Here is a 12097-nt window from a genome sequence, read left to right as displayed (position 1 = left end):
ATGATATGTATTACAGTGAAAACCACACGAGAACCTCAAGAGATCACTTTTTAGTGTCACATGCAATTTACTGAGGAGACATAAAGATGGTTACCATCCCAGGGATGTTCTGAGGGGACACTCACACTTGAGCTCACCGCAACAGCAACGGGGTAGTTAGGAGATTCCAGCAGCAGCGTGTGCTATGGCTAATTTATGCAGTTAGAAGTGAACACTGCATCTTCACGGGTGAATGACCCTGACAATGAACTGCACCCATACAGTATGTCTGTGTGTCGGTTTTGATACAGTAGATTTCTGTATATTTTATGGTATTAAGTGATAAAATAGACTATACATGTTTTTAAGCACTTACGATTCACATATCTAATATTTTCTTGATTTTTTTTTGACATTTTTAGGGTCTATGGCTCGTTTGCAAGTTTTTTTAAATTGTTGCAAATCTCCAAAAAAACAAGCTAGGAAAAACCCATGTGTAAGTGGACCCATGCAATTGAAGCCTGTGTTGTTCAAGGAGTCAAGTGCACGCATGACCATATTCACTCTGGAAAGAGTCACATGGTACAATTAACAGCAGTCACTTTTGTAAAGAACTAAGGAAGGGGATAGGGAAAAGAAACATTGTCTTTTAAAATTTTTTTACTTTTTTTGGTACTGGGAACTCAGGTCTATATCCCCAGCTCTGAATCTTTTTAAATCACATAGCTGTATTATTTTTTTAAATATGTAGTTTTTACCTAAAAATATGTAATATATTAAACTAAAAATCTAGAAGAAAAAGATGGGCTGCAAATGGATAATCATTGTATCAAACAGATAGTACAGCAGTAGAAACAAAGAGCTAAGTACAACAATGACAGGACTGATTACAAAAAAGATTTTTTAAAAAATCAAAATAGAACAAAGGAAAACTTCATGGTGGGAGATATTTTTGAACCCGGTCTTGCATTTTAAAAGGAACAGAAAGAACACTCGGGACAGAAGGAATGACAGGAGCAGAATGCAAGCGGATGAGGCCTGGAGCACTGTATGAGTGACCAGGGACCACACAGTGTACAAGGAGGGACACAGAGGAGCAGTGCTACAGCACGGGGGGCTTGAACACTGGGTCAGAGGAGGCGAACAGGATTCAGAGGGTATCCCCTGTGGACACGAGTCCAAAGGAGGACTTGACAGCCCTTGGAATCAGAGAGACACCCACGTCCACTCTGGGGGTAAAAGCTCAGGCAGGACAGGCTGAGGTGAGGCGGGAGAGAGAGTGACCACAATTGTACTGAGGATGGTGGTAGTAAAATGAGGCTTCTTGAGGGAAAGGAAAGGAAAGGGAGCTAAGAACAGAAAAAAAAATGCTTGCTTCTGATAAGGTACTCCAGCAAAGATACACCAGTGCTGTATCTCAAAAAAAACGTAACATTTGTACTTAGCTGTCTCCTAAAACAGCATTTCCACCATCTCTAAAACAGCATTTCTACCAATTAGAATTTGTAAAATTCCTCCTCATGCATTCTGTTAAGTGCGAGGAAACTGGACAATGAAAAACTAGTACTATCCTCTCACACTGCTGACCCTGCTGCAGTCAGTGAAGGGACTCTGTTTCGTTTTGTTTTGTTTTGGTTTGGTTTTTTTGGTCTTTTTGAGACAGGGTCTCACTATGCAGTTCAGGCTGGCTCTGAATTCACTCTGTAATGCAGGCTGCCTTCAAACTCACAGCAATCCTCCTGCCTCAGCCTCTTGAGGGCTAGAATTATAGGCGTGCACTACCATGCCTGACTGAGAAATGACTCTTAAATGTCACCTGAACAAAACACCCTCAAAATCCTCTGCAATATTCCTGGGTAAAACCTGAGACCTGTTTCTGCAGAATAACTAGTACTAAAGTAAACAGCAAAGACTAAAGCTGGAGTTGTGCTCGTTTTTTTGTGAGCTTTGCACAGCACGGAGCTGTCCCACTCTTGAATGAACTCTGAGGGCAGGGACTGCAGGCAGTGTGCACCGGGCAGGCTCTCAGCATGAGTCCACTGACCACTTAAGCCAAGCTGGTGACTGCCACGGCAGCCACACCCTCAGCTCTTCACCCTTCCTGCTGAAGGTCCTAGAGGTGAAGAATAGCATTTGGCAGAAGGCAGAATCTAGCAAGGTGGCTTATTCCCACCTAACCCAGCAACAGTCTAATTCGCTTCACACGATGCTATCCTCTCTTTAAAAATATCCAGTTACACTTCCAAGAAAGGAAAGGAAGGTTACAGATTTGGAAGTTGTTTAGGGCACCAGGAGGTACCCTATCCATTATTCTCAGGCAAGATGCTCATGATTTCAAACCCAGATTCGCACCTGCTTGCTTCATTCACTTGCTGACCCCTGAGACACAGCTCAGACGAGCTTTCTCCATCATAAACTGAAGATCTCTTAATTTTCACTCTCATACAAAAAGTCATTAAAAAGACCACAGATTGAAGCACTGGAAAGAAAAGGCATGGTAACAGCAGTAACAACTATATAAAAATAACTTTTCTAGATATTTCTGCTCGGGTCTAGATCAAAACTAAAATTGAGCTGTCATGAGCTACAATCTAATCCTTTGGAAAGCAGGAGCCGCGGAATAGCACCAGGGCTGCATAAAACATTCTGGTGCTACTGAAACCCAATGCAAGGAAAAAAAAAAAGAAAAGAAAAAAAGGAAAGAAAAGAAAATGGCATTCTGTGATGGATATTCATGAAGCACTCATCCTAATTTAAAGGAAAACAAGTTTAGAGTTCTTACTGCATTAATTCATGTGAATCTGAAGGAACATTTTTATCCAAACTGTTACATTTCCGACCAAGGCGTTAACGTTCTCCAGGTCTGCTCAGATATACTAATTCTAAGAGGGTGAGATTTGTCTTAGCTAAAGTGAAACATCAGAAGCTGCTTCTGAGCTTTGCAAACAGGAGCGGAATGGCCTCTTTAACTTCCCCAGTGATGCTAAGGACTAGCAGTTACTAAGCCAAGGAAGCACTGCACTTACTGACACCACTGTGAAACAGTTACTGCAGCTCTTCCCAATCTATGCTAAGAACCAGAGACCAAGGTCCCCCCACTAATGCCTGGCTAAGCCAGGATTTGAACCTAGGTTTGTCAGTCTCCAGACTCAGAACTCTTACTGCCTATAAGAATAAACTTTAACCCAGCCACAGTGCTGATATACATTTGAAGCTTTAACCAGCTTCAAATGGAAAGAGAATTCTCATAGAAGGATGCACTATACAGATAATGTCACACTGGGTCTGATACAGTGGTAAGTGGTCACAACAAGTTACATGTCAAATGGTCTGCAGCTATTTCTCTGAAAAATGTCCATTCTTTTTAGTCTATCAGTGAAGTAGGCAAAAAAGTGTTTTAAATTCTTATTTTTTGTTTGTTTGTTTGTTTAACCAGGGTTTTGATATGTTATCCAGGATGGCTTTGAACTCCTGGGCTCAAGCAAAACTCCTGCCTCAACCTCCTGAGTACCTGGGATTACAGGTATATGCCCACCATACCTGAGGTCTTAAATTCTAATCATGAGAGCCGGACATGGTGGCTCATGCCTATAATCCTAGCACTCAGAAGGCTAAGGCAGGAGGATCATTACAAATTGGAGACCAGCCTAGGCTACAAAGTGAACTCAAGGCCAGCCTAAACTGCACAGCGAGACCCTGACTCAAAAAAAAAAGACAAAAAAAAAAAAATTCTAATCATGAATTAAGGATTTGTTACAGGTAAAAATATTATTATTATTGAGGGGCAGCATCTTATGTACTTACTGCTGGCATCTCGGGGACACTGGACCTGGAAAATACATTATGTTCTGCCCCTTAGAACAAGAGTCAGCTGGGCATAGTGGTGCATGCCTTTAATCCTGGCGCTCAGGTGGCTGAGGCAGGAGAATCACCACAAGTTTGAGGCCAGCCTGGACAACATAATGAGTTCAAGGCCAGCTGAGATCCTGTCACAAAACAAAACAAAATCTCACCTTAAACTGCATTTTTCCATGAGGTTTTCCATGCTGCCAACAACCAGAAAACAATTGTTAGAAACTTAACTATACCTGTTGATGGCCTTCACTAAGCTAAATCAGTAGCTTTTCAGCTACAAAATGTTAAATGGACACAAGAAATATAAAAAACACTCCAGTTCCAATACCTTGTTTAAAAAAAAAGAAATATGAAAAACAGTAAGCAGACTTTAAAGTAACATGAAAATTAAGGGCAATAAAACATATTGATGGCATTCTAGATACATAATACTGACATTTTTGACAAGAGCTTCAACTGGAAAGCAGAAGTAGGATTTAGACACATGGAGGAATTCACAACTCAGTGGTTCACAGAGCCCGGTGGCCTATTATTCTTCCACCCTGACAAATTTATACACTCTAACAATGAAAATGTAGTAACCAGTCACTGAGATTCCACAAATTTTGCTAACTCCTTCGCATAGCATTTTCACTTAAAAACTCACAGCAACCCTAAGAAATGAAAATTGTACTATCCCACACATTACAAATAAGGAAAAAGGCTCAGAGACATTTGATAAATTGCTCAAGTTCACACACACAGTAAGCAGCTCTGCCAGGATGCAAACCCAGGTCTGATTCCAAAGCTGATGTTATTTCCCTAAAGCCTCTAAATAAAGAATTGCATGACTTTTTTCTTTTTCCCAGAATCACCAGTAAACAATTTAATGTTTCAAAGATTCATTTCATGGATCTGCACCCCAAGAATCGAAGCTGAAAACAACAGCATCAGATATTGGTTATACATGACAGAGAAAGCTGACAAACAGCTTCTTTAAGAAAAAGTCAACTCACAAAAAAAAAATGTTTACCAACAACAACCAGGAAGTATCTAAGAATTTACCCTCTTCCAGGATCAAGGAGGTACTGTAACGGCTCTGAGGGAAGTATTAAGACACAGTGGCGCTCACCCTGCCATTCCAGTTTGGACAAGAGCAAGCTCAATGACCGAGGAATAAGCACTGAACCCAGTACCACAAAGGCACGGGGGAACACCCTTTGCAGGAAGTATATCTTCAGCAGTGGCTTGAAGGAAGTGAAATGGAAAATGCACACAGAGAGAAAAAACCGGAGCAAAGCCCAAAGCAGTCAAAACCCAGCTTCTGCAAGGGCCAGACTTGGACAAGCCCAAAAAGGTTCAGGTGGGTGGAGCGGGGACAGCAGGACACAAGCTTGAAAAGACAGTAAGGGGAATGATTGGACAGGAGGTGGCAGGCAAGAGGACACACCCCAGCTCTGAACTGTGGCATCACTGCCATGGGCTCCCACAGCCAATCTGGCTTCCAGCCTCTCCCTTCTGTCTCCAGCACACGGACCATCCCTTGTCTCCTGTCACTCACCTAAAGAATACTTTTTTCAGCTCTGCTCCCCTGTTCCAAGTTTTTATGGCAGCTATGTGCAACCAATCTTCTCTCCTAATCTCCTCCTTTAGGGACCCTTCTTTAACAAGAGACTGGCACAGTTACTAACCGCACAGGGTCACTGGGCCTGACTCCTCTTTTCCAATGTGAACCCTACTCATCCTTGAACACGCAGCTCAAATCCCACTCCTTCACTAAGCCCTCCCCACCACTATGCTACAGTGATCTGTATCCCTTCTGGTTAATTCTACAGCACACAGCCTTGCCTCATCAAAATCACCTCTTAACAGGTAATGTCTCAGCACCTAGAGTAAAGCTGCTTGGCAATTAAGCAAACCTTCTACAACTTTCCACCACCACATGGAAGCGCATTTGACATTTAATAGGCAAGCACGCACTCAACTATTTTCTAACTTCCTATACAGTAAGTTTGGCGTTAGCATAAAGGAAGGATGGGGGAGGGGGGAACCTTGGAGTCAGCGACCAGCTAAGAACTGTTGCAATAATCCAGATGTGAAGCAAAGAAGGCCTGGACTAGGGAACAAAGAGAAAATGAGCACATATAAACAAAATGTTTGCATGCAAAAGCTCCACGGAATGTGACTAAAACTAGAGACAACAGCAAAGGATGAAAAGTGATTAAGGTGTGATTTAGAAAACACCGCGTGGCATTATTCTAAACCTGTCTAAAATAAAGTGCATTAAGTAGCTAAAAAAAAGTCCACATTTGCAAAAAGTCTTCAGGAAAACTGCTCAATGTCTTGAATCAGGGACAGCCCTTCCTATTTCAGATGTACACTGCATGGAAGAGCTAGGTCTTTAGAAAGCTGATCTAACCCCTCAATTCTCACAAGGGGAAACTGAGGCCCAGCGTGGGAAACCTTGCCCCAAACCTCAAGACACAGTCTCCGAGACTAGTGCACAGCTGCAGTATGGGACTGTTTACACCCCCTAGCCAGCCCCAGCCGCCCTCCGAAATGGCAGGACCCACTAAGCCAGACAGTGACCATGGAGACCTCCGGGACCAGGCGCCGCGCGCCGCCTCCTGTTTACCTGGCGAAAGGCGGTGGGGTAAGCTGCGGGTCCTTGGCAGCTTCCTGAAGGGTCGACCCCCAGGCCCAGCCCGGCCCAGTCCAGGGGCCTCAATCACCCAGCCCCACCCCCAGCACATAAGGCAGCGCCCCCGCAGGCGTGGGCCCGGAAGCTGGGATCCTGAGACGCCCGGGGCGGAGGCTGGGAGCCCAGGGCAGCTGCCCCGGAGCGACCCTTGGCCTGGTCAGCGGCCCCAGACTCTGCAGCCGAGCCCGGCTAGCCCTTGGGGGCGCGCTCCTGGCCGGAGCAGGTGCCCGCGCCGCCCGACCCCGCCCGACCTCGACTCCTGCCGGCCGGCCCGTGGCACTGACCAGGCGCGGAGACGCCCGCCCCGCCGCGCCCAGACGGAGCCGGACGGCGGCCCGGGAATGCCCGCCCCGCCCACACCTCGCCCGCCGGCCGCCGCCCGGGTCGGCGCGCCTCACCTGCCCGGCGTGCCGCGCTCACATCGCCCGCCCGCGGCGCCCTCTCCGCCGCCGCCGCCGCCGCCGCCGGCGCCAGGCCCGTCCCCGCCGCTCTGGCTGCCGCCCCTGCCCGCCACCCCCGGAAGCGCTTCCCGGCCCCGCCCCCTTGGCGCTCGCGCTTCCGGGCAGACGGGGACCGGCCCAGCCGGGTGGCAGCCGGTCCTGTCACAGCGGCCTTGGGGCCGGATCTCGCCGCGCCCTCGTCCCCGACCCTTGCAAAGGCCGGGCGAAGCCCCGGCTCGAATGACAGCGGAGTCCGGACTCTGAGCTGCGACCCCGACCGCAGTCTTCCGTCCACCTTCTCGACGCCCCCTGCCGGTGGAAGCGGGTTCGGCAGCAGGGCGCGTTCGGGGCTCGGGGAGCGAACGGGAGAGAGAGCTTACGGCTCTCGACCCGCTGCGCCGGGCGCGCCCACCCCGTGCCTCGGAATCCGTTATTCCTGCAGCAGCCGGAGGCAATGTGGTGCAGTGGTTATCAGCAGGGCTGGGAGACCTGCCTCGCTTAATCACTGTCACCTTGTGCAGGTGTTCTCTCACTCAAAATGGAAACAGCACTTTGCAACTCGGGGTTATAAAACTTCAGCCACAGAAGTCTGATCTCAAAGAGCGTGCACTTCAGATCCTTGCAGACACCCCCGTCTTCACACTCTAGGATGGGTGTGAGAGCCTCACCTGCGTTTTCCTCTCAGCTTCAGACGATTTTTAACACTTTGAAAACCTTCCTTGTGCATTTTAGTGGACTGCTTAGTAGTTGTGGCAGAGCTTTCTTTTTCTTTCCTTCTATTTTGTAACAAGAATAAACAGGATCAGACACCATCTCTTCAAGATTTAAAAAAGAAAACAACCAGATTTCCAGGTGCCACCTTGTCCTTTGAAAGCAGGATCCACCCAAGTCATCTCCCTCAGTCAAAGAGCTACCTTTTGGGAAACACAGCAGGGCACTACCAGGGCATATGGGTAGACCACTTGTAATACACAACCCTGTTTCGTTCCTATTTTATGCACGAGAGAGCTTAAGTACTGAGAGACTTAGTGAACTATCCAAAGCCGCACAGCTAGTAAATTGCAGCGTTGGAATGAAATCCAAGTTCCAGGCTCAGGGCTCTGCTTTCTATTGGCACCATTCAGAGAGCAGGCTTTGAGGTAGCCAGCCTCTAGCTGTACAGACAGTCGTGCTAATTGCTATTCCTCTGGAGCTGTTGCCTTGAGATGTGTTCCCAAGAGTGAGTTTAGCAGGCGTAGGACACAGGAATGCATCGTCTTGTCTGAACAGGTTTCCTCGGGACCCCTACGCTGATTCACATGCCCACGGCACTGAGTTCCTTTCCCTACAGACCAGCTTGGGCCGCGTCAGTTAAACTGATTTTGGCTGAATTTGTTGGTAAGATTTGAGGTCTTCTTGGCTGTGTGACATAGTATTTGCATCGTTAAGAATAAAGACTGAAATGTTCTCAGAGCTGCTGGGTTATTGACTACTCCAGTCATCTCTGGCCCATCTTGTAATCCCACACTTTGGCTAAATTTATTTATGACTGTGTCGACACCTGTGAGAATCTACAGGTAACACATAACTAATGAGTCTCCCTTAAGTAAAAAAATTACATGAAAGCCAGTCATGTCAATACATGCCTGTAATCCCAGCACTGGGGAAGCTGAGGCAGAAGGATCACCATGTGTTCAAGGCCAGCCTGAATACACAGCAAGACCCTGCCTCCAATAACAACAACAAATTACATGAATGATTTGTAGTCTTCTCACTCTTTCCTTCCTCATCAGGAGGCACTACTGTGCCCCTCCACCTGGCTCCTACCTCAGTGGTACTAAGCCAGCAGGGGGAGCCTGTCTCTACATAGGCCCAGAATGTCTGCTGACTTCCAGATAATCCCAGGAGGTAAGGAGTTCTTCCACCAACTGCCTCTGTTCCTGTAAGAGCCCCGATGGCACCCACTGCCTGTGTGATGGGGATCACAGAGGTGGTTCACACCTCAGAGCCTCTCCTGGTAAGCGGTGATCAGTGAGTTTGATCACCTTACCAAAAAAAAAAAAAAAAAAAAAAGTAACTAAATGGGGATCAGACTGAGAGGTGCGATTTGAAGCACTCGCCCTTCGCATAGCCAGGGCTGGCAGTGGAGACGCTGTGGCTAAGCAACGACACAGATCCCGGTCACTCAGCCACCAAGGAGCCTCTGATCTGGGCCAAGGGACCTCAACATCCTGAGCACTGGCTGGTCCATCAGTGTGAATGGCAGTGGTACTGATTTCCGTGGGTCAGTGTGATGCTATAATGCTTTCAGTGTGGCACACTTAATCAATATCCTTGATCAATAAGAATGCAAGGAAATTGCCAGGTGTGCCTGAATCCAAATATTTTTCAGGAGGATTGTAGAGAGTTCAAGGCCAGCCTGGACTAGATAGAAAACTTTTCTAAAAAAAAAAAAGCCAGGAAAGAAATCACAGAGTGGTAGTGAACACTTGTAATCTCAGCACTGTGGGAGTCTGAGGCAGGAAGATTGCAAATTTCAGCCCAGGCTGGGCAACTTGGCAACTTAGTGAGACCTCATCTCAAAGTAGATTTTTAAAAAGGACTGGGAATGTATCGGTGTGAAGACTCTGAGTTAAATATCTAGTATTAAGGAGGTGGGGGGTGAGGTAAAGGAATAGGGTGGCCTCGGGAGCCCCAACCTGTTTCCATGCAGCCATTTCTTACCTCCTGCAGAGGCGGCTGCTTGCTCTTCCTGTCTCACTTGTCGAGCTTCCAGGTGGGCCCAGCCTCCAGGTGGGTCTAACCTTCCTCTGATCTGAGCTCTGCTGGTACAGACTGGGCCCAAGTGCTGCCTCTAGCATCCTTCCTTGGTGTAATTTTCTTCCTGGTCTGTTTCCTATTTTCCTGCTGATTCTCCAACACTTTCCCTTGTAATTGACTCTCTTTTCAGTAATCACAGTGGTGATTAAGAAATCACTCATACTATTTTGTGTTTAGGATGGCTGTCCTCACCACTAGCCCATAAACTCTGTAAAGATGGTAACTTGTCAACTTCACTATTTCTTTAGTGCTTAGTATTTAATAAGTATCTGCTGAATTAATAGGTAATGATGAGGTACCTGTTTTGAGGCTAGGGACTATCTTTTTTTTTTTTTTTTTTTTTTTCTTTTTCTTTTTTATCAGAACCTGCCGCTGAGCTAAATCCCCAGCTTACCTAGGGACTATCTTGTTCCATTCCACAGCCTGCAGGGAACCTACCTGGTACTGAATAGGCAGCCCTATTTGCTGAATGGAACAATGAATGAATGAATGAAACCCCACTTCCCTTTCCCTTCTACCTGCATTGTCTGTAAAGTGGTCCTGACCAGGAGGTTATGAGCCCCTAGACTCATGAAGATGATAGGTGACAGAGAAATGCTTTCCACATTTGTAAAGAAACCTCATTTGAAAAATAGAGTTTTCAGGAAATCTGTATGGGCCCCTGTATCCAGTTCCTTCAGAGGATACAGCTTCCTTGTCAAAAGGGTACCTTGGCTTCAGAGGAGGAGACACACCAATCCATGGGAGACCCACCTTGCATTGTTCCACAAATGCTCATCATGAATTGAGAGTTTCCAGCACGGCAGTACTAGGTAGCGCTGTGTGCTGATTTAAGAGAATGGAGAAGTCTTTAGAGAAGCTATGGGTGAATGAGTTAATCCTTTTAACTTCAACTGAAAATGGAGACTAATGTGACTTCATTTTTTCTTTTAATAAAGGTTTTACTTTTGGGAGGTGGGCACTGGGAGCACTGAGCTATCTCCCCAACTTTTTTTTTACTTTGAGACAAGGTCTTGCTAAGCTGCCCGGGTTAGCCTTATAATGATCTTCCTGCCTCCACCTCCCAAGTAATTGAATTTAGTACAATCTTCATTAAAACTTAAACCTGACATGTGAAAACACCTTAGGATCTGTGCATACATGTAATTGGTGGTTGTTTTTGCCCCACAGTCACAAAATCTGGAATGTACCTCAGAATCAGCAGCACTCTCAGACATAGTGTGGTGAGGTGGACTTTTGTGGCTCACGCTGATTTATTCACAGGTTGTCAGAAAGTGAATACATCTGTGAAGATCTGCTGTGGCTGAAAAGGGTGCCCGTGCTGAGTGTCAGAGCAGGCAGAGATCTGGGCGCGCACACTCCCGGTTTCAGTGAAGTGTATGCATTGAGCGTTCCTGCTGCCACGTGTGTTTGATGCAAAGCCAATGTACTGTCCATCAAACTTCAGACCAGAGACATCGCCTGCCTTCACTCAGAAGTCAGAGGGCTTTGCAGGCTAACTTTGATGACCAAGCGCTTACAAAAGATCCCAGGAAGATGGAAACTCCCCCACACCCCAGTAAATTCCCCTTCAGCAAATAGTTCCATTGACCTTAGAGGTGACTTAAGTGTTTTCTTCAGAGTTGAAAGCTGTTTAAAAATAAAAGTTGTGGCATTTGATTGCTTGAAGGCCTCACTGAACCTTTCAAACATGAGGATCTGGAGAGCGGGCAGTCCCTTTAATTTCTCTTTTTTTCCTTCTGCCTGCCCTTTATTCCTGTCTTCCTCAAGCAGAATCAGAAGAGAGGAATCCTTTGGAAGTGGAGTCCCTAGGGGACTGTGGGTTGGTCCCAACCGTTGCTGAGGAGAGAAAAGCTCATCTTGGCTTTTTGCTGTTATTTTTTACAAGCTTTAATGAGAAATAATGAGCCTTAATCAATGTCTACATTTGTTCACTGCCACCATGATCTTTGTTGTATGTGCGTGTGCTTTTGTGTGTATATACATGTGTGTATGTGTGTTACTGGGGACTAAACATAGGGCCTCTGCACTAAGTGAGATCCTCAGCCCTTTTATTATTATTATTATTATTATTTTACTTTAAGACAGAGTCTCACCAAGTTTCTAATTTGCTCAGCCTAGGCTCAAACTTGAGATCCTCCTGCCTCAGCTTCCCAGAATGCTGCAGTTACATCACCATGCCAGGCTCAACCTTTGCTATGTTGACTCTGGCCTTTCTTTGCAGCTGAGTGTGAGCAGAGCTGAAGCATTTGATTCTGACCCTGCCTGCTAGTCTGCACTGTAGAAGTAGTAGCTGGGGGCGTGCCAACAGGACGGTGCTGCATGCAGGGTCCACCAGCAGGGA

General features: G+C 46.4%; 1 protein-coding gene across 6 annotated transcripts in view; it reads right to left on the bottom strand.

Annotated features, from left to right (window-relative positions):
- Zbtb34 (zinc finger and BTB domain containing 34) overlaps positions 1-7037 on the bottom strand; it is a 46916-nt gene extending 39879 nt beyond the window's left edge. For 3 of the 6 annotated variants that reach the window (XR_010040191.1, XR_010040192.1, XM_063227723.1), the window contains exon 1: positions 6913-7037. The gene's annotated coding sequence lies outside the window, so the exon portion shown is untranslated. Of the gene's footprint in view, positions 1-6448; positions 6804-6912 lie in introns of those variants that run through there. The other 3 variants (XM_063227734.1, XM_063227732.1, XM_063227727.1) reach the window with 3 other exon arrangements.
- Between the last annotated feature and the right edge of the window lie 5060 nt (positions 7038-12097).

This window comes from Cavia porcellus, unplaced genomic scaffold (genome assembly GCF_034190915.1).
Source record: "Cavia porcellus strain 051 isolate PalLab524CR breed Dunkin Hartley unplaced genomic scaffold, mCavPor4.1 scaffold_1, whole genome shotgun sequence".
In the NCBI taxonomy this organism is placed as follows: domain Eukaryota; kingdom Metazoa; phylum Chordata; class Mammalia; order Rodentia; family Caviidae; genus Cavia; species Cavia porcellus.
Note: the sequence above shows the minus strand (reverse complement) of the source record. Positions and strands in the feature narration are given on the sequence as shown.